The sequence below is a fragment of the Rhinopithecus roxellana genome, chromosome 2 (assembly GCF_007565055.1).
Source record: "Rhinopithecus roxellana isolate Shanxi Qingling chromosome 2, ASM756505v1, whole genome shotgun sequence".
Classification (NCBI taxonomy): Eukaryota; Metazoa; Chordata; class Mammalia; order Primates; family Cercopithecidae; genus Rhinopithecus; species Rhinopithecus roxellana.
Window position 1 is genome coordinate 105607084 of NC_044550.1, and position 18480 is coordinate 105625563.

Sequence of the window (18480 nt, forward strand, 5' to 3'; positions counted from 1 at the left end):
AATAAATTAATTTATTTATTTAAAAAATAAGAAACATAGCAACAAACTACTGGGTTTTTGGGTTCCTAAAACATTGTCAACTGACACATTAAAAAAAAAGAAGGAACCTAATAAACACTGTAGTACAGTTTGACACTTGTTAAATGGTTAAGACATACATACACACTACAATAAATATGGCGCTGTACCTTGAAAAATATCTGAAGCTTGCTATGGAAGTGGGCATCAGAAGGATTACAGCTTATGAGCTATTCTGAAGCAGTAGAAGGAGGGTTATCAGGAGGGACAGAAAAGAAAGGAAATCAAACAGAAGGCTGTTACACCAAAGGTGTGTGGGTGTGGCTCACAACACTGGCAGTGAACTGAGGTGGCTGGCAGGTGTCGAGGGGTGTCTGCGCGTGTGCGTGCGTGTGAGTGTGTCAGTGTTTTATGCCTTCCTGGGCAGCTGGATTCAGCTAAGTGCAGTTGTCTCTGCTCACCTAGTGTTTTCCATGGATGAAATCATGCATACACAAACATGAAATTCTCATTCTGCTCCAACTGTTCTCCAATACACCAACTGCTTGGAACACATTTGCATTTTTGAAACAAATGAATAGCAGAACTGAATGTATTTCTATATGAGTGACCTGATCAGATCCTCCTCAGGGAGATATGCATCAGATCGTAGCCTATCAAGCTATTAAACATAAGCTGTTTTCAGTTGTCAGGCACCTCTGGGTATTCTTGGACAGATGGTGAGAAATGGGAGTCACTCTCCCACATCAAGAGCAAAATGGAGACGACTGTGGAGCTGTCTCACAGCAGAAGATGTAGGCAAGGAAGCAGCCTGTCCTAGTAGAAACGAATAGTCACTAAATCCTTGCTCCAAAAAATTTTGGTGACACACTGTGTGATTCCAACTATGTGGTGTTTTGGAAAAGGCAAAGCTATGGAGACATTACAAAGATCAGTGGTTGCCAAGGGTTACTAGGGAGAGAAGGATGAATAGGTAGAGCACAGAGGACTTTTAGGGCAGAGAAACGACTCGGTACGATACCATAGTGGTGGCTGCATGTCATTATACACTTGTCAAACCCAAGGAATGTGCAGCACTTTTGAAATACATTGAGCCCAAGGGTGAACCCTAATGTGAACCCTGGACTGTATATAATAAAGATGTACCCGTGTAGGCTCATCAGTTCTGACAAATGTACCACTCTAGTGGGCGAAGGTGATCATGAGGGAGGCTCCATGTGTGCAGAGGCAGGAGTTTATGGAAAAGCTCTGTATGTTTCTCCCAGTTTCGCTTTGAACCTAAAATTGCTCTAAGAAGCCTTGCGACTTCCTCAAGTGATACTGCTTCTCACACAGAGATTTGCTGGCCCTCACTTGTCATAGTAGCCTGGAGTGAAGCTGAGCTCATCTGGACGGGGAGGACCAAATTCACATTGCTCACATTGATCAGGCACAAGTGCCTGTTTGGGGATACTCCTGCATCTCAACCAGTTTTTCTTGGGCATCAGGAAAAAGTGGTCGTTTCTACATTGTGCGTGATGCTAAGTGCAGAGACACAAATGAGCACCCAAACGTGAGAGCACTAAGGGATGATTAGCAAGTTCCGAATGAAAACGCATGCACTTCTGAGTTTCTCTTCCCAAAAGGAGGAAAAGAAGAGTTTAGGGTGGCCTTTGGAGGCAGAGGCCTAGTGGGGTTCCAGCCTCATAGAGGTCCTGGGGTTAAGCTGGGCGAGAGTCAGTTATGGATGAGAGCAGTGCTGCTTCCTAGTACCATCCACTGACCACCTTCTCTTGCACTTATGACAGCCACAATGTCAATGTATTTCCTTCCTTTTAAACAGTATCTACTTTTAGAAATTTTGCCCAGGGGACACATGGACTCTCCCACTCCTGTGCCCATCCTCTCTTCTCCTGGGCCATCGTTTCCACCTTCCTTAGTTGTGTTGCTGTTGAGTGTGGGACTCCTTTTAGTCCTTTATTCCTAGACGTTTTTTAGGGCAGGGGGGGACAGAGTCTCGCTCTGTCGGCCAGGCTGGAGTGCAGTGGTGCGATCTCGGCTCACTGCAAGCTCTGCCTCCCAGGTTCATGTCATTCTCCTGCCTCAGCCTCCAGAGTAGCTGGGACTACAGGTGCCTGCCACCACGCCCGGCTAATTTTTGTGTTTTTAGTAGAGACGGGGTTTCACCATATTGGCCAGGCTGGTCTTGATCTCCTGATGTCAGGTGATCCACCTACCTCAGCCTCCCAAAGTGCTGGGATTACAGGCGTGAGCCACAGCACATGGCCTATTCCTAGAATTCTAAGCCACCCTGTCATTACTGTAGTTGTGATACACACAAATACTATATTTATATATAAAGAACCATAATTTTTGTCCGGGCGTGATGGCTCACGGCTGTAATCCCAGCACTTTGGGAGGCCAAGGTGGGCGGATCACAAGGTCAGGAGATCAAGACTATCCTGGCTAACACGGTGAAATCCCATCTCTACTAAAAACACAAAAAAATTAGCTGGGCGTGGTGGCGGGCACCTGTAGTCCCAGCTACTCAGGAGGCTGAGGTAGGAGAATGGTGTGAACCCAGGAGGTGGAGCTTGCAGTGAGCCGAGATTGTGCCACTGCACTCCAGCCTGGGCAACAGAGTGAGACTCTGTCTCAAAAAAAAAAAAAAAAAAAAAAAACCATAATTTTAAAGAACAAAACTTAAATAAAAATTCTCTGACCTTGTGTCATTATAATTGCTTTAAAAGTTTTGCTTTAAAATTACTTAATCATGCTTAACTTACATGGTTTTACCATTAATTCAGTTCCATAATTTCTTATCAACAATTTATAAATCCAGGGCCTAAAAGTGCTTTCCTCAATCCAGGGGGGCGGGGGGAAGTGTATTCGGAGACAACCTGCCCTGCACTGACAGGAGGATGCTTTTAGTCTTTATTGATCCCGTTTCGTCTGAATAATTTTATGTTTCACTCCAGAAATATTGAGTGATTTGTGTAAAGGGTGCTGCCTCAGACCCCACTGGGGTGCTACACAGTGTAGAGCATGTGTAATTTTTTACTTTTCTATAAACCAAAAATTCCTGACTTTCAAAGCACATTGAGCCCAAGGGGGTTAAGGAATTGAAAGCCCGCACGCTTTTCAAAGCATTTTTCCTGTCAAGCAGGTGACGTGCGTGAGGTTTTAGTGCAGCTGCTGCAGAGGCTGCTGGGTCCCTAAATGTGCTCTCCTCCTAGCGCTCGGCTGCACCCAGTACCTAACCGTCTCCGCAGACACCTGGGACCGGACGAGCGGTGGAACCTGAGGCGAAGAGACGCGGAAGCTTCTGCGTCACCCGGGAAAGAACAGCCTCTCGCCAGGCGCGGCGGCTCACGCCTGTAATCCAGCACTTTGGGAGGCCGAGGCGAGCGGATCACCTGAGGTCGGGAGTTTGAGACCAGCCTGACCGACATGGCGAAACCGTCTCTGCTAAAAATACAAAACGAGCCGGGCGTGGTGGCGCCTGTAATCCCAGCTACTCAGGAGGCTGAGGCAGGAGAATCGCTTGAACCCGGGAAGTAGAGTTTGCAGTGAGCCGAGATCACGCCATTGCACCCTAGCCTGGGCAACAAGAGCAAAACTCTGAAAGAAAAGAAAAGAAAAGAAAGGGAAGGGAGGGGAGGGGAGGGGAGGGGAGGGGAGGGGAGGGGAGGGAAGGGAAAGAAAATAAAGAAAATAAAGGGGAAGGGAAGGGAGTGAAGGGGAGGGGAGTGGGGAGGGGAGGGGAGGGGAGGGGAGGGAAGGGGAGGGGAGGGCCTCTCGTTCTGAACTTCCAGGCTCCCTTACTCCCCCCACCCCAGCTTCTAGTAGCTTGAAATGGTCATGACTGAAGCTGACTTTAAAATCCTGTGCTGGGCGTGGCAGAGACACTCTGCTAGTCCCAGTTGCTGAATGACCGTGGAGCAGAGGCCACTAATTCACCTAGAATGGTTACATGAGAGAAAGTTGTCTGCTGTTTAATCCACCTATTTGGGGTTATCGTTGGTGTAGCACCTGGCCTTTACCTATTATGAGATCATCAGCATGCAGTTAGCACATAGTGACTTAATGAGGTTTCATTATTTCTATCAAAAAAAAAGAACATTTAGGCCGGGCGCAGTGGCTCACACCTGTAATCCCAGCACTCTGTGAAGTTGAGGTGGGCGGATCACTTGAGATCAGGAGTTTAATATCTGACTAGCCTGGCCAATATGCCGAAACCCCATGTATTTCTAGTCTCTACTAAAAATACAAAAATTAGCTGGGTGTGGTGGCAGGTACCTGTAATCCTAGCTGCTTTGGAGGCTGAGGCAGGAGAATTGTTTGAGCCCAGGAGGCGGAGGTTGCAGTGAACCGAGATCACACCACTGCACTCCAGCCTGGGCAACAGAGCAAGACTCCGTCTCAAAAAAAAAAAAAAAAAAAAAAAAAAAAAAAGACAATTTGTTCTCAGACTTTTTTGAATAGGTTTCTTGGATTAAATAAGACGCCTTTTCAGCTCATTGATTTTTTTTCCTCTCATTGACTCTCGGTTAGCCAAACAATTAGCTCATCAGCATTGGCCCAAATTGACAAAACTATTTTCCTTTCCTTTATTTCCATCATTTAATAAGTTCCTTAATTAACAACTTTCTCCAACAGTGGTCTTTTCTCTCTGCTGAGGCGTAGGCATAGCAGCCCTCGAAGCTCCTGTGTAGATCTCAAAAGAAGAAAAAGGCAAAAGTCATCGTTTTTTTTTTTTTTTTGAGACGGAGTCTCTCTCTGTTGCCCAGGCTGGAGGCTGATCTCGGCTCACTGCAACCTCTACCTCCTGGATTCAAGCGATTCTCCTGCCTCAGCCTCCCGAGTAGCTGAGATTACAGGCATGGGTCACCATGCCTGGCGAATTTTTTTTGTATTTTTAGTAGAGATGGGGTTTCACTATGTTGGTCAGGCTGGTCTTGAACTCCTGACCTCGTTATTTGCCCGCCTTGGCCTCCCAATGTTCTGGGATTACAGGTGTGAGCCACCGCACCCAGACTTTTTTTTTTTTGAGATGGAGTCTCACTCTCTCTCCCAGGCTGGAGTGCAGTGGTGTGATCTCAGTTCACTATGACTTTTGCCTCTTGAGTTCGAGCAATTCTCCTGCCTCAGCCTCCCAAGTATCTGGGACTACAGGTATGCACCACCACGCCTGGCTAATTTTTGTATTTGTAGTAGAGATGGGGTTTCACCAGGTTGCCCAGGCTGGTCTCAAACTCCTGAACTCAGGCAATCCGCCCACCTCAGCCTCCCAAAATACTGGGACTACAGGTGTGAGCCACCACATCCGACCTTCTTGGTCTTTTTAAAAAATGACCTTTTACAAGGTGGTAAAATAATAGACATGTATAAAATATATCCTTATAAACTGTAGGGATGATTCTTCTTAATGACTGACTTCTCATCATACCCCAATTTCTAATCAGTATGGCCTCGACCTACCACTTCTTATTAATGTTCCAGAGGTTAACATCTGCTACCCAAGGTGCTGACACCAGGATGTCAGGGATTTGCTGATGAATATCCAGCAGCAATCAGCAAACCCTCAGCCCTATGGAGAAAACTATTGGTTATTTCAAGTCCAGAGCACTGATACTTGGCTTGCAATACTCATGGTACCCTCTGGTTAATTAACAACCAAGAATGTGAGATTTTACATTGCCCAGGCTGGCACTGAACATTTTATATTGCCCAGGCTGGCCTTGAATTCCTAGCCTCAAGCCATGCTTCCGCCTCGCCTCCTGAGTTCTAGGTCAACAGGCATGTGCCACAACAGCTGGCTAATTTATTTTATTTTATTTTTGTAGAAATGAGGGTCTCACTATGTTGCCCAGGCTAATCTTCAACTTCCAGCCTAGAGTGATCCTCCTGCCTTGGCCTCCCAAAGCAGTGGGATTACAGGCATGAGCCACTGCACCTGGCCTAGGCAACTTCTTTAACCCTTCTAAAAGTGGTGTAACTATTATGCACATACTTAACCTGTTACAGCTGTTTCATAAATGTGAGAATTTATGAAACATCTGGGATATATTATCCAAGAGATTAAAAGATTATGATCGTTATTAGCGAGAAAGTACATATGCATAGAAAAGACTTTGAGTCGCAGCTATTCTCTTTGCCTTGATTGCATGCGTACGCCAAAGCTGCCCAGCAACGGCTCAGCCCAGTTCAGTGGCTGCTCGTCTAAGCACCAAGCTGCAGCCATCAGCCATCAGGGGAGGAAGGCAGGATGACAGTCCCCAGAGGGCCAAGTTTCTGGGAAAGATAAGCATCTGAATCCAAACACAGAGCCAAGATATTATCCATGAAGTGGAAGATAAAAGCCCTGGAGATGAGAAGAGGCACATCAAATGCAATCTGATTTCTAGCAGCAGAATACTAACAGCATTACCAGCTAGATCTTCCACAGCCTGCTCTTTTTAAAAGACATATTCTCAGCCTCTTCCTTATAGTAGCTCATAAGAAAAAAAAAACAAAACAAAACAAAACAGCAACGTATGTAACTTCTAAAGAATTAAGAACAGCTTTGTACATTCAGTATGTGAGATGTATATCTCTATATATAGACATATAGAGATTTTTTTTTTTTTTTTTTTTTTTTTTTTGAGATGGAGTCTCGTTCTGTTGCCCAGGCTGGAGTTCAGTGGTGTGATCTTGGCTCACTCAACCTCTGCCTCCTGGGTTCAAGCTATTCTCCTGCCTCAGCCTCCCGAGTAGCTGGGACCACAAGTGCCCGCCACCACCCCCGGCTAATTGTTGTATTTTTAGTAGAGATGGGGTTTCACCGTGTTGGCCAGGCTGGTCACGAACTCCTGACCTCAGGTGATCCGCCCTCCTCGGTCTCCCAAAGTGCTGGGATTACAGGCGTGAGCCCCTGCACCTGGCCTATAGGTACATTTTATGCTGCAATCGGTATGATTAAACATCACAGACTCGGGGCCAGACCACCTGCATTCAAATCCTGTGTCTCCTGTTAGTTCTGTGAGCATGGGATCATTTCTCAAGCTCCCTGTGCTTCATCTCCTCACCTAGAAACTGGAGATAATAACACCAAGGGTCTCTCTAGGTTGTTGTGGGGATAAGGTGAGTGAAGCGCTGTGACCAGTCCCAAGCAAACAGTGAGTGTTACGAGCATTTGCTCTCCTCATTGAATCACTATCACCATCGCCCTCTTAACACATCTCTGTTCTCAAGGAACTCTCCTGCTAACGACAGCAGTAAAAAATTAAATGTCAGTAATGGAGTCGAGAACAATCCCCTGCTTGTGGTGTTTTTTTTTTTTTGTTACTTGGGGATGTTTAGAATTTACAGCTGTCTGGCCGGGCGCGGTGGCTCACGCCTGTAATCCCAGCACTTTGGGAGACCGAGGTGGGCGGATCATGAGGTCAGGAGATCGAGACCAGCCTGGTCAACATGGTGAAACCCCGTCTCTACTAAAAGCACAAAAATTAGTCGGGCGTGGTGGTGGGCGCCTGTAATCCCAGCTACTCAGGAGGTTGAGGCAGGAGATTCGCTTGAACCCGGGAGGCAGAGGTTGAGTGAGCCAAGATCACACCACTGAACTCTAGCCTGGGTGACAGAGTGATACTCTGTCTCAGAAAAAAAAAAAAAGAGAATTTACAGCTGTCCATGTATCAACATAATGTACATACATGTGCATTACAGGAGACGAATCCAGAAGGGCAGACAAATGTGGGCCATAAAGGTAACGTTTATCACCAAATCTCACTGCATCTACTTGCACTCTAAATGAGCTGGCAAAGAACGTAATATAAAGCACTTTAAACCGCATCAATTAATAGCCTTCACTACCTGATTCATAGCAAAGTCTTCTCCCTATGAACATAGATGAAAAACCCAGTTCAAAGAGGTGGGTGGAATAGCATGATAGTTAAACACTGTTCCCCTGTAATCCCAGCACTTTGGGAGGCCAAGGTGGGTGGATCATGAGGTCAGGAGATCGAGACCATCCTGGCCAACATGGTGAAAACCCGTCTCTACTAAAAATATAAAAATTAGCTGGGTGAGGTGGCGAGTGCCTGTAATCCCAGCTACTCGGGAGGCTGAGGCAGGAGAATCGCTTGAACCAGGGAGTCGGAGGTTGCAGCGAGCTGAGATCGTGCCACTGCACTCCAGTCTGGCAACAGAGCGAGACTCCAAAATAAAAAAAATGAAAAAAAAAAAAACAAAAAACAAACAAAAAAAAAACACCATGTTCCACTACCACAAAAATACAAAACCTTCATTGGCTTGGGCAAATTTTATTTTTATTATCCTTCTCTTTGTATGTGTGATGCATGTACTGTTCTACAGGCAAAGTCAAACAATATCGAAGGAGACTGTTGTTAGGAACAGTCTAACTGGCGTAGAAAGGGAACATATTCACCTGTATCCATGTATACTCTCTGATGGAAAATAAATTTAAGGCCGGGCACGGTGGCTCACGCCTGTAATCCTAGCACTTCGGGGGGCCAAGGTGGGCGGATCACCTGAGGTCGAGTTCGAGACCAGCCTGGCCAACATGGTGAAAACTTGTCTCTACTAAAATTACACAAATTAGCCGGGCATGATGGTGCATACTTGTAATGCCAGCTACTTGTGAGGCTGAGGCAGGAGAATCGCTCGAACCCAGGAGGTGGAGATTGCAGTGGGCCAAGATTGCAGCACTGCACTCCAGCCTGGGCAACAGGAGAGAGACTCTGTCTCAAAGAAAAATAAAAACAAATGCAAGTCTAAGAAGAAACGTAGAGAAGAGGCAGCCACTTCCATAGGTTTTCCTATTACCTGATAGGCTGGAGGAGAGGGTGTGCACCCAAATACTCTCAAGACTCCAGGGGTTATTTAAAAATGAGTTGAGGCTGGACGCAATGGCTCATGTCTGTAATCCCAGCACCCTGGGTGGCTGACATGGGTGGATCACCCAAGGTCAGGAGTTCGAGACCAGCCTGGCCAATATGGTGAAACCCTGTCTCTACTAAAAATACAAAAAAATTAGCCAGGCACGATGATAGGCGCCTGAAATCCAGCTATTGGGAAGGCTGAGGCAGAAGAATTGCTTGAAACCGGGAGGCCGAGGTTGCTGTAAGCCAAGATTGTGCCACTGCACTCCAGCCTGGGTGACAGAGCGAGACTCAGTCTCAAAATAAATAAATAAGTTGATTAGGCTGGAGGAGGACACAGAACATGGGGAAACCTTCTAACTTGCTAAAGGACTCTAGCTGATTTTTTCATGTGTGAATGAAGGCCCAGTATTTCCATGTATGTCAGTTTGCCAAAAGAAGGTAGAAATCTCTATGTTTAGATTAATTGCCTAATTTACAAATTTTAGCAACCAGTACAATTATTAAGAACCTGTGTAGCCAGAAACGAACACACACACACACACACACACACACACACACACACACACACATTAGAATTAGTCTGTGAGTCACAGGGTTTGGAGAAAAGACCCCAGGAAGGAGCCACACAGCAGGCAAAGGAGACCAAGGAGAGCAGTTCCCAGGGCCTCCAGGTTTGAAAGGCCAGAGCCACTGGAGAGGAATAAAATCTTTCTTGCTTAAGGGCCAAGCCCTGCAGCCGCATGACTTACCAGGTGTTTCTAGGCTGCAGGAGGTAAGGAAGGTTTGCCCTAGGCCAGGGCCGTTAGAGAAAGATGTGGGGGATATACTTTTTAAACGATAAGGAATTTGAGAAAAAGAGGAGGACAAATTTTATGAATTGCCTTGTAATAGGTTTGATTTTCTAAAAAAAATATACTGCAGATTTTCAAGAGCAGCCAAGAGGTGATAAAAATACAGAAATAGAAGGGAAAATTGAGGTTAGCCTGTGATGATAAACGAAGTGAGGAAAGTCGGAAATACCCTTCAAGGAAAAACTAATTCCAGTCCCAGTGCAGAATTCATAGACCGAGAGCTTGGGAGCAAGGTCTGATTTGGAAGGTTTTAGGGGCCCCAAAGGCAGCAAATGTGTGCTACCTCGAACTGAGGTGCTATTTCTGTTAAAAGTCTACATCTTAAACTTCAGTTCCTCAGGGCAGTAACAGCCTTGGTTGATAACAAGTTTCTAACTGGAGAAAGCCATTTTATTTTCATGCTCTTTTTTAAAAAGAAAAAAAATTGGCCAGATGTGGTGGCTCACGCCTATAATCCCAGCACTTTGGGAGGCCGAGGCAGCAGATCACGAGGTCAGGAGTTCAAGACCAACCTGGCTAACAAGGTGAAACCCTGTCTCTACTTAAAATACAAAAAAAAAAAAAAAAAAAATGAGCCAGGGGTGGTGGCGGGCACCTGTAGTCCCGGCTACTCGGGAGGCTGAGGCAGGAGAATTGCTTGAACTAGAGAGGTGGAGGTTGCAGTGAGCCGAGATCACGCCACTGCACTCTAGCCTGGGCAACAGAGTGAGACTCTGTCTCAAAAAAAAAAAGAAAAGAAAAGAAATTATGTTTACTTGCTGGTTTTTTTTTTTTTTTTTTTTTTGAGACAGAGTCTCGCTCTGTCGCCCAGGCTGCGGTGCAGTGGCGCAATCTGGCCTCACTACAACCTCCACCCCTCCAGTTCAAGCAATTCTCCTGCCTCAGCCTCCCAAGTAGCCGGGACTACAGGCGCCCGCCACCATGCCTGGCTAAGTTTTCGTATTTTAGTAGAGACAGGGCTTCAACCATGTTGGCCAGGATGGTCTTGATCTCCTGACCTCGTGATCCACCCACCTCAACCTTCCAAAGTGCTGGGATTACAGGTGTGAGCCTCCGCGCCCGACCTACTCGCTGATATTTTGATGACCTTGATGAGCCTCAAGATTTCCACCCTCTGTATCAACATGTCCAAACAGATTTCATCTTTCCTCCCCATTTGTGTTCATCTATCTTCTCCAAGAAAGAGACAACAGACAGGATTAAATGTGCAAGGACATTTTGAGGTAAGATGCTGATGAAGTCAGTGGTATGCTGATAACTGATTTTGTCTTTGTTGTTTTGAGACACAGTCTCGCTCTGTCACTCAGGCTGGAGTGCAGTGGCGTGATCTTGGCTCACTACAAGCTCCACCTCCTGGGTTCAAGCAATTCTCCTGCCTCAACCTCACAAGTAACTGGGATTACAGGCACCTGCCACCATTCTTAGCTAATTTTTGTATTTTTAGTAGAGACGGGGTTTCACCATGTTGGCCAGGCTGGTCTTGAACTCCTGACCTCAAGTGACCCACCCACCTCAGCCTCCCAAAGTGGTGGAATGAGCCACAGAGCCTGGTCTTCTGATAATAGGTCCTTAGGAGGAAAAAGCCCTGATTTGTAATGTCTGCCAACTGTTAGATGCAACCTCTCCCACCTCAGCCCATTTCAGGCTCTCAGTGCAGTGTCAGTAAACCTCAAGTTGAGAAGAGATGGGCACAATCCCCCTGAGCCAGCACCAGTCCGGCCGCCTGTAGCACACGACCTCTGCCAGGGATACAAGGAGGGCGCTGTCCACAGCTGCACTGCAAGGGAAGGAGAAAGGGAGACTGGCAAAGCTGTCAAGGATCCCACCGCCAGAGCCAAACACCAGAGGAGTCCTGTGTGTCTCAGGATTGGGTCTGCACTGTCATCCCTGCCACTCTTGGCCAAACCCAGTAGAAGCCTGTAGGAGGCATGGCCCATCCACAGACACTGTGACGGATTTCAAAGGCCAGCAGCTGGGGCCTTGGTCAACTACACCTCCCAAAATTGGGGATCATGGAGATGCATCTTCAGGCCATGGATGCTGTACCTTGCAAAGGTTTTCTTCCCATTCAAGCCTCGTTTCATTCTGAATTTCCTTACCTAGTAGAGAGTAACCATGGGAAGAATGAATTTGATGATCAAATTGATCAAAATCAAAATATGTGATAAAAAACTGTTCATCCATCAATTAAACAAAAATTAATGTCTTGAACTGGTGGTACTCCCATAATCTCAACTCTTTGGGAGGTCGAGATGGGAAGACCACTTGAGCCCAGGAGTTTGAGGGCAACCTGGGCAATGTAGCAAGACCTTGTCTCTTTAAAAAAAAAAAAAAAAAAATTAAAAATCAATGTTCAAAATGAAATGAAAATTTATAAATACAAGTCAATCAAAGTAAAGAGTAGGTAGTAAGTCAAATTCAGACTAAAATAAGAGAAAGGTTGAATCCAAGGAAAGGGAGTCTTGTGGAAGACATCACATGGAAATAAAGCAAAATATATCCAAATCTCTCTGTGCAGATTTGAGATGATAAGCCCCAATTTGAACTTTTCCTGGCAGAAGAATGATGCAGTGTATGTGATTTTAAAATAATGATGCTGGTGTGTGGACGTGTCAACCACTAATCCATTGAATTAAAGGAACACACCTACAAGAATTTTTAAAAATTAAATAATACAGAGTGCTGGGCCAGGCACAGTGGCTCACACCTGTAATCTCAGCTCTTTGGGAGGCCAAGGTGGGCAGACCACTTGAGGACAGGAGTTCAAGACCAGTCTGGCCAACATGACAAAACCCCATTCTCTACTAAAAAAACAAACACAAACAAAAATTAGCCAGGCATGGTGGTACGTGCCTAAAATTCCAGCTATTCAGGAGGCTGAGGCACGAGAATCCCCTCAACCTAGGAGGCAGAGGCTGCAGTGAGCCGAGATTGTGCCACTGCACTCCAGCCTGGTGACAGAGTGAGACTCTGTCTCAATAAACAAACAAACAAACAAACAAATAAATAAAATGGAGTTTTAAAACGAAAGGTCAACAGGAACTCTGCCCCACCTCTTCCCTCCTGAAGTCCTGGTCTCCAGAATTAAGGGAGACACTTTTTTTTTTTTCTTTTTTTTTTGAGACGGAGTCTCACCCTGTCGCCCAGGCTGGAGTACAGTGGCCTGATCTCGGCTCACTGCAACCTCCACCTCCCTGGTCCAAGTGATTCTCCTGCCTCAGCCTCCCAAGTAGCTGGGATTACAGGCACGCACCACCATACCCAGCTAATTTTTGTATTTTTAGTAGAGGCGGAGTTTCTCCATGTTGACCAGGATGGTCTCAAACTCCTGACCCCAGATCTGCCCACCACGGCCTCCCAAAGTGCTGGGATTACAAGTGTGAGCCACCGCGCCCGGCCAAGGTGCACACTTTGATGCACGTCCCAGATTCCTCCCAGCAAAGAAGGATTTGGTTGCCTCTTACGGGGAGTGCCCTGGGCAGATAGACTACAGCTGTCAGCCCCTTGAGGAACTGCCTCTGCTGGGGGAGCCGCCTTGCCCAAGGGCTAGGATATCTCAGTCCAACTCCAGCCAGGCTAGTTTGCAGAGCCAATTTAGCTCCAGGGCGCCCTGTGTGCAGCTGAGGCAGCCTGTAGTGGGCCCTGCATGGCAGCTAGACTTACCCCTCTGCGCAATCCTGCTTCCTTCCCCACCTTTAAACAGGTCTTGGTCTTGAGGTCATCCCCTTTACAACAACAACAACAACAAATATATGTGTGTGTATATATATATATGTATATATATATAGCAGCATGGGACACCTGCTATAAAAGGCAACCACTTTTTTGAAACTTTTTACTGAAGTACAATTTACATACAGAAATTGAACATATAAATTTCCAGCTCAATGCACTTTCCCAATGAAAAACAGGATGTAACCAGCGCCAGATAAGAACAGAACATTTCCAGCCCCACAAAAGGACAACACATTTAACAGTTACTCTTTAAAATGCCTCATAGCATTTTAAATGAGTCTAACAGTGCTTTAGATCTATGCCAAAGAAGAAAGAAGGGAGAAAAGTTACGTTATTAGCTTCAGTGCCCAGGGTTCAAACAACAATAGAAGATTTAGGCTTTAAAAACAAAACTTATAATTAATTCTAAATAGTATTGTTTTCAATATTTATGTTGCTTAAAATTGGCTTTTGAATGATGTCTGTTAATAGGAAAAGGCTAGTTATGAAATAACTAGGATGCGTGTAAAAGCAGCGTGGACTCCATGATTGGTCTCAGGAGGGTCTCCTGGCTGCCTGGGCAGTGAAATCGCGTCACCAAGCAGTAATCTGGTTCCTCCTGTCTTTAGCCTGGGGCTATTTTTATCCTTTGCTCCAGAAGCAGAGAGGCCAGAAATCACCCTAAGCTGTTCTTCTCAAACAGGTTTACAGAACCAGTGTTTCATTTCTGAGAAGCGAGATAACTGGGAGACAGAGAGGGCTGGGGGAAAGGAGAGTGACAATTGGAAGGAGAGGGGCACAATTTGAAGGGACAAGATGGGGAGCTGAGAAAAACAGCCTCTGAAAGCAGCCAGACCCTGCAAGGACCCTCCTACACCGCACCTCAGTCCTCACACTCACACTCACACCCCTCACCTAGAGGACAGTCGCCTCTCCTGAGCACCTGGGCCTCCCTTCCCATCTGCTGGAAGGCAGGCCTCCCAGATACTCTGTAAGGAGGGGTGGGCCCCACCAAACTAGAACCGAACAGAACTGGTGGAGAAGGAATTTGTTTGAAAGTCGTGGATCCACCATCACTGTGAAAAACACACCCCAGAAAGCAAATCCCCACTCTAGACACTGACTGACAAGGCAGAGGAGTTTCCTGTTTAGACCGGAAGGAGGTGAATCCGTGCGTCCATGCAGAGGAGTTTCCTGTTTAGACCGGAAGGAGGTGAATCCGTGCGTCCATGCAGAGGAGTTGACTATTGGAACAGGAAGGGGATGAATCCGTGAGTCAAATAAAAGACAATGTCTGAAACTCTCAGGAATGTTTAGGAAGGCCTCCTGCCGGATGCAGAGTGAGGGAATGAGAGACTCAGAGGGGCCGCATTTGGGGCAGAACGCTTTGAGGCTGCCTTGTCCGGCCAACCCAAGGCTGAATCACCCCGAAAGCCGCGGCGGGGGAATTCCCACAAGGGAGTGCTCTGAACCGTTCCAGGACGGGGTCGATGGGGATTCCAAAGAAAGAAGCCCCCAGCAGCAGGGTGCTCAGTTCAGAGCAGTTGTGACGGGAGCTTACCGAGGCCACAGCGATCCTCAGAGAGAAAGGGGTGCTCTGCCTGGACACAGGGCGGGGAACAGCATACACTGGGACCTGTCTGTGGGGCAGAGGAGGGAGAGCATCAGGATAAATAGCGAATCCTTGCAGGGCTTAAATACCTAAGTGAGGGGTTGATGGGTTCAGCAAACCACCCTGGCACATGTTTACCTATGTAACAAACCAGCATGTCCTCACGTGCATTCCAGAGCTTAAAATAAAATTAAATTACAATTTTAAAAAGTATTTATATAGTAACCAGAAAAGAAAAAAAGAGAGAGATGGAGGCTGGGCACCGTGGCTCACATCTGTAATCCCAGCACTTTGGGAGGCTGAGGTGGGCGGATCTCCTGAGGTCAGGAGTTCAAGACCAGCCTGGCCAATGTGGTGAAACCCCATCTCTACTAAAAATACAAAAATTAGCTGGGCATGTTAGCGCGTGCCTGTAATCCCAGCTACTCAGAAGGCTGAGGCACGAGAATTGCTTGAACCCAGGAGGCAGAGGCTGCAGTGAGCCGGGACTGTGCCACTGCACTTCAGCCTGGGTGACAGAGTAAGACTCTGTCTCAAAAAAAAAAAAAAAAAAAAAGGTGTTCTACCTGGGTGTGTCTGCAGTGAGGGGGTTCAGGGATTATGGAATGTGAGGGTTTAAGAAATTTGGTTGGGGGCCAAGGCCAGTTTCTTTTCATGTTTTGGGCGACAACCTCGAGACCTTTGTGAGTGTCTGGGAAGGTTCAAGACTCTGGTTTGGGCCCGGTTTGGGTTTGGGTGTGCTGGGAGGAGCCTGCACCTGGCTGGGTCACAGAGCAGTCAAGGCACTCTGCGATTTTTGGTCAGGACACAGAAAGAAAGTGAAGTAGGGGAGAAGGGTTACTGGGGGACCCCACAGAGGCCGTTGCAAAACTGGGGAGGTAGAGTTTCTGTAAGGACAGAACCAGGACCCCCAGGCAGAAGTGGGAGGAATAGAAGGCAAAATTCCGACCTCAGATTCAGGTTCTCGGTCAGAATGCTGAGGAATCCAGGCAGTGTCTAAAAATGCAAACAGAATCATGCTAGTGTAGATGTCCAAGCCTGGTGAGGAGCGATTCATAGTTAGCACTGTTAGGTGCTTACACCTTAAATTAAGTGATGCTCCAAGTACAAGTGTTATGTCATTTCATACATGCAGCAGCCCTATACAGCCCTATACAGCCTCGCACAGCCCTGCACGGCCCTGTACAGCCTCGCACAGCCCTGTACGGCCCTAATACAGCCTCGTACAGCCCTGTACAGCCCTATACAGCCCTGTGAAACAGGTATTATTTCCATTTTCTTTCTCTTTTTTTTTGAGAGAGGGTATCACTCTGTCACTCAGGCCAGAATGTGATGGCACGATCACGGCTCATTGCAACCTCAACCTCCCAGGCTTAAGTGATCCTCGCACCTCAGCCTCCTGAGTAACTGGGACCACAGGTGTGCCTCCACGCCTGGCTCATTCTTTTTCTTTTTCTTTTTGGTAATAATATTATCTGGGATCTCACTATGTTGCCCAGGCTGGTCTTGAACAGGGCTCAAGCAATCCTCCTGACTGGGCCTCCCAAAGTGCTGAGATTACAATGCGCCAGCCCAGATGTTATTTTCAAACATGTTTTCCTGATGAGGGCACTGAGGCACAGGGAGACAAGGCGGTACCGTTAGTAAGTGGTGGGGCCGAGATTTCAACCCAGGAGACCCGGCTTTCCTGCCTTTGCGCCTCGTCTTCGCATCTGGCTAACCCAGAGGCAGATGCACCGTGGAGCCAGAGAAACTTCAGGTTCAGGCTCTTCTTTAGTTGAGACTCTCTAAGACCCTGGGCCTAATTTTATCATTTGTAATTTTTAAATTATTTTTCTTTTTTTTTTTTTGAGACAGAGTCTCGCTCTGTCACCAGGCTGGAGTGCAGTGGCGCAATCTTGGCTCACTGCAACTTCTGCCTCTCAGGTTCAAGTGAGTCTCCTGCCTCAACCTCCCAAATAGCAGAAATTACAGGCACCTGCCACCACAGCCGGCTAATTTTTGTATTTTTAGTAGAGACAGGGTTTCACTATGTTGGCCAGGATGGTCTCAATCTCTTGACCTCGTGATCCACCCACCTCAGCCTCCCAAAGTGCTGGGATTACAGGCGTGAGCCACCGCGCCCGGCCTTCTTCTTCTTCTTCTTCTTCTTTTTTTTTTTTAGACAGTTTTGCTCTTGTTGCCCAGGCTGGAGTACAAGGGTGCAATCTCAGCTCACCGCAACCTCTGCCTCCTGGGTTCAAGTGATTCTCCTGCCTCAGCCTCCTGAGTAGCTGGGATTACAGGCATGCGCCACCACACCTGGCTCATTTTTGTATTTTTAGTAGAGGTGGGGTTTCTCCATGTTAGTCAGGCTGGTCTTGAACTCCTGACCTCAGGTGATCCACCTGCCTCAGGCTCCCAAAGTGCTAGGATTACAGGTGTGAGCCGCCGTGCCCAGCTTAAATTATTTTTCTTAAAGAGGTCGGGCCTCAAAAAACCTTGCACCATTCTGTGAGCTGTCAATAAGAAAGTTACAACAGCATATCTCAGGCAACTGTGCAACAGTGCAACTATGGGTAACTTTCTCTCTCTCTGTCTTTTACTTTCTCTTTTTTTGCAAACAAGCTGTTTATTTGCAGATATAAAACAAGACCACAGCCGGGTGTGATGGCTCGCACCTGTAATCCCAGCACTTGGGGAGGCCGAGGCGGGTGGATCACTTGAGGTCAGGAGTTCGGGACCAGCCTGGCCAACATCGTGAAACTCCATCTCTACTAAAAATACAAAAATAAAAAAAAAAAAAAGGTAGCCGGGCACGGTGGCACACACCTCTAATCCCAGTTACTCGGGAGGCTGAGGCAGGAGAATCACTCGAGCCCGGGAGGCAGAAGTTGCAGTGAGCCGAGATCACGCCATTGCACTCCAGCCTGGGCGACAGAGCGAGACTCTGCCTCAGAAACAAACAAACAAACAAACAAAAAACAAAGACCCCAATGGGTGGCAAGAGCATTCCAGGCTCACCTGCAGCAATGCCTCCCTGGCCAGAAAGGGCCTGTAGGACCAGAAATGTCACCTCTCCCGATCCCCAACACTTGTTTGTCCCCAGTCAAAACCAACTGCGACTCTAGCAGAAGGGTTACCCCCGTTAAAACCTACTCAACCAAGAAGAATGAGACAAACCAACAGAGATGCCAATGAGAAATCAGTGGCTATCAGGCATGGAGCTCGCAGCCAGCCACTCCCACCCCAGTGACAGGTCACCCTGGAAAAACTGCCCCTGTAGGGCTTCTGAGGATGACTTCCTGTCCTCTGCCTGGGGAGGTCCCACTCTTGAAAGAAGATAAAACCCTAAAACCTTAGAGCCTAAAAAATACACTCAAGTCCCCAGAATTCCAAAGTCAGCTAACCCCACCTCACCCCATCCTACCCCTGCCCAGAGCAT